Here is a 4,857-nt window from a genome sequence, read left to right as displayed (position 1 = left end):
CACAAATTTATGTAAACTCACCATTGATATGCGTCAAACTATTGATGTTTTAGTTCTCGTTACTCTATTTTTGTTTGCTGTTTACTTCTGTTCAGTCTATTTTGACTTATTGTGGCCATTGAATCTTGTTATTTGCTGTTCAGCTTATATTGATGTGGCACTTATTATTTACTGTGTTTACCTGACTATAGTATCAGGGTTTTTGAGTTCTGTTGATCTTTCTTCAGTTAATGTTTCAGTTGATATTGAGTTCCATCTGTCACCTTTCATTTATTTAAGCCAAGAATCAGTGCCTTTGAATTTTGTTAATGATTCAGTTGAAATTGAGTTTCCTTTGTTATTATTCATTTATCCGAACCAAGAATCAGTGTTTTTGATGTTTGTTAACACTTTTTCAATTGACACTGAGTTGTTTTTGTTATTTACTATCAATCTGAGCCTGAGTATAAGGCCGTCGCTTTCATTATCATGCCATTTGAATTGTGTTTATCTATACTCAGTTCATTTTGAACTATTATTATTTATAATTTATTCAGTTTGTATGAGTACTAGTACTCGACCTTTGCTCCCTGTTTGCATTAGTTCTATTATCAGTTATTTTGTTTGCTTTAGCATTGTGTTAATGTTATATATTTCATTATCTATTGTTCCCTTAGTTTATTCTTCTTATAGATTATCATCCACATCAACGAGTATCCAGTGCCCCGATGGCGTCTCCCAGCTTCTCTCTCCGAGACTTTTCTTCTCCCAGAAAACATGACCAAGGTAGAATGTCGTATTGGTAGTTATAATTGTAACGGACTGGGGAATTTCTATAAACGTAGAGGACTTTTCACTTGGTTAAGAGATAAACCGCACCATATTTACTGGATTCAAGAGACACATTCCACGGCTAAGGATGAAACCACATGGAAGAACGAATGGGGGGGCCAAATTTATTTTTCTCATGGGACATCAAGTCAGAGGGGGGTAGCTATTCTGATAAAAAGCAACTCCTGCTCTCAGATTCATCAGATAAAAACTGATGAAAGTGGGAGGTGGGTAATTCTTGATATTGAAGTTGATAATTTTCGCTTCTGTTTGGTCAATTTATACGCCCCAAACAATGATTCTCCTTCTTTCTTCCAAGAGTTAGAGGATGAAATAGACACATTTGAGATAAGTTTTGAAAGTCTAGTTGTAGTAGGGGATTTTAACACTGTACAAAATACTTCCATGGACAGATCAGGTAGCCGTTTGCATAATTACCACCCCAATGCGCTTCAAGCGATTTCTGAATTAAAAGGAAAATTCGATTTACACGACGTTTGGCGCTTCAGAAACCCTAATTCTGTCCGTTACACCTGGCGGCGCGGGCTTAAGGCCAGCAGATTAGACTATTTTCTCATATCTTTTTCACTATTAAACAGAGTAACTAAATGTTGTATTGTTGACAAATTTAAATCCGACCATAACTTGATCACTTTGTCCTTTGTTACTGCGGATTTCCCACGTGGTCCTGGTTATTGGCAATTTAATCAATCTCTTCTTGAGGATAGACTTTTTGTTGCTCAAACAAAACAACTCATGTCTGAGTTTTTCATAAATAATGTAAATACAGCTAACCCACAAATAGTATGGGATGCGGCAAAGTGTTTTTTCAGAGGGCATTGCATAAAATTTTCCAGCTGGAAAAAGAAACAATACTTAATTAAAGAAAAACAGCTTATCGACGACATTAATATGTTACAACGTGAGATTGACAGTGTCACCTGCCCCACAACTGCCCAGCTCGATGAACTGTTTTGTAAGCAAAAACTACTAGAATCTCTTTATAATGAACGTTTAAATGGCCTGTTAATTAGATCAAAATCTCGCTGGATGGAATTGGGGGAACGGTGTACTAAGTATTTTATTAAGTTAACTCACAGAAATTACACTAGAAAAAATATCCAAAGCATTACAAGACCGTCTGGGGAGGTTATTTCTGATCCGAAGGACATTTTATCTGACCAGGTTGATTTTTATTCTGCACTTTATTCTTTTGAAGAGTTGCCAATACCCCTGACCCCGGCCAACTGCGATAGTTTCTTCCCCCCTGAGTATGGAAAACGATTGACCTATGAACAACAAACTAACTGTGAAGGCATTATAACTGAAGAAGAATTACGTAAGGCCATTTTGTCATTTCCATCTGGTAAATCACCAGGGTTAGACGGTATTCCCGTAGATGTATATAAGTCTTTTTTTGATGTTTTTAAAAACCCTATGCTGGAATGTTTCAACTATTCATTTGCTAATGGGAGTCTCTCTGATACACAACGACATGGTCTTATCTCTCTACTTCTTAAAAAGAACAGCAACGGTGTAGACAAGGATCCAACTACCATTGACAACTGGCGCCCTCTTACTCTTTTGTGTTGTGACACAAGAATTTTATCGAAATGTATTGCTTTACGAATAAGAAATGTTATAACAGATTTAATAGAAGAAGACCAAACGGGATTTATTAAGGACAGATATATTGGTGATAACATTAGACGATTAATTGACACCATAGAACATTATGAAAGGGAAGATAAACCTGGACTAATATTCATTGCTGATTTTAAAAAAGCATTCGACACATTAAGATGGGATTTTATGTTTAAATGTTTAGAATTCTTTAATTTTGGTCCTCAATTAATAACGTGGGTTAAAGTCATTTATGAACAAACACAAAGTTCTGTTATCAATAATGGTTATATTTCAAAGCCTTTTTTACTACATCGTGGTGTACGACAAGGCTGCCCGTTGTCTCCTTATCTCTTCATTATGGCAGTTGAGATCCTTGCTATTAAGATAAGGTCCAATCGTTCTATTCGGGGGTTAAGTGTTAAAGGAAAATGTAGTAAAGTATCTCAATATGCAGACGATTCTAATTTCCCGTTCGAACCCAATCTAGAATCTTTTTACGCCCTGTTGTCTGATTTAGATTGTTTTTCTGATATTTCGGGCCTTTGTTTAAATGCTGACAAATGTAAGATTTTACGTTTAGGCTGTTTAAAATTCTCTAATTTTCGTCTGCCCACTCACTTACCTTTACAATGGGTCGATGGTGGGGTTGATATATTAGGCGTCCATATACCTATTGACATGAATTGTATTGTTAATGTAAATGTTGAACCCCGACTAGAGAGATTGGATAGCATACTTCGCCCCTGGAAAGGTAAATCACTATCATTATACGGTAAAATTACAATAGTCAATACTCTGGTGGTTTCCCAATTTACTCACCTATTTCAGGTTTTACCATCGCCAGATGATTTGTTTTTTAAAACATATGAGAAGAAAATTTTTTCCTTCATTTGGAACGATGGCCCTGAAAGAGTTGCACGCAAAGTTTTGTATAACTCGGTTGAAAATGGCGGGTTGAATTTGACTAATTTGCGAATGTTTAATTATACAATGAAAGCCTCATGGGTGCCAAAATTGTTTTTCCATCCTCAGTGGTTTACTTCGTGGTCAATCGTTTCCCATCCCCGCCTCTGTCTGAAGTTACTTCCTTTTTTTCAATTGTTATCGGTCACGTCCCTAAATCTTACAGATTTTATTTCTGAAGTTCTTGATGCCTGGTGTAAATTTCAGCATATCGAGCCCACGACGCCAGCAGGTGTTAGACAACAAATACTATGGAATAATTCCAATATTGTCATTGATAACAAACCTATTTTCTTTACTGCAATGTTGAATAGAAATATTATCTTTATCAATGACTTATTATCTACTGACGGCCAGCTGATGTCTTATGATGAATTTTGTCTAATGTATACAAACATTTGTGACCCGCTAAAGTATCAGCAAATAATTGCTGCCATTCCTTTTAAATGGAAAAAACTACTTGCTAGGGAACATACAAAGAATTTAGTATGTATGATTTTTCAAAAGAACCATGATTGGTTAAAGAATGTGAAGATAAACAAATCTATATATAAGTATTTTCTTGTGTATTATAATCAAATTACTGTTGCTTACAAAGTTAGACTATCTTGGTTTGACTTTTTTGATACACCGGTACCCTGGAAGTCAGTCTTTATAAATATCTTAAAAGCTTCCATTGATCCAAGTTTGAGGTATTTTCAGTATCGTTTGATAAACAAGTTCTTACCGTGCAACAAAGTTCTTCGAACCTGGAATTTGATTGTGTCAAATTCCTGCTCCTTTTGTGATCAGGATGAAGAATCTTATATACATGTTTTCTGGGAGTGTGTTCATGTTATCCCTTTTTGGTTTGAAATAGAAAAATGGTTCACCCAAGAAATTGGTCTAAATTTAGAATTAACGCCTTTTGTGATTATATTTGGTGACTTATCTGTAAATGCGTCCTCTTTAAAGAATTTAATTATTTTACTGGGTAAACTCTTTATCTTTCGCTCTAGGCGATATAAAAGTCTACATTTTCAGTCCTTTAAAAAGTTAGTGTCCTTTTACCAAAAGACTGAGTTTCTTATTGCATCTCGGAGAGGGAAGCTGGAGAAGCATCGGGGTAAGTGGGGAACTTTATGTTCAGATTAATTATTCATTTTTGCTGTGTTATGCATATTTAAGCTGTTTTGCCACATTTTACATAAGTTATTCTTGCCATCTTGGTTCTTATTTTTAGTCAACCATGACTGAACGTGTCTTTGGTTTTTATGTAGTTTATTGTTACCCATGTTCTCTTTGTATTGTTTCATATTTTTTGAATAAAATTCTTGGCAAACTCAAAAAAAAAAAAAAAAAAAAAAAAAAAAAAAAAAAAAAAAAAAAAAAAAAAAAAAACTGTAGCCCTTCTCTAGTACTACAATGTACATGTATATCAGTGTTATCATTAATCTTGTTAGACAGAAAGCTGATTTA

The sequence above is a fragment of the Branchiostoma belcheri genome, unplaced genomic scaffold (genome assembly GCF_001625305.1).
Source record: "Branchiostoma belcheri isolate BF01 breed outbred unplaced genomic scaffold, Haploidv18h27 scaffold210, whole genome shotgun sequence".
NCBI lineage: Eukaryota > Metazoa > Chordata > Leptocardii > Amphioxiformes > Branchiostomatidae > Branchiostoma > Branchiostoma belcheri.
The sequence above is the reverse complement of the archived record's forward strand: the minus strand, read 5'-3'. Positions refer to the sequence as shown.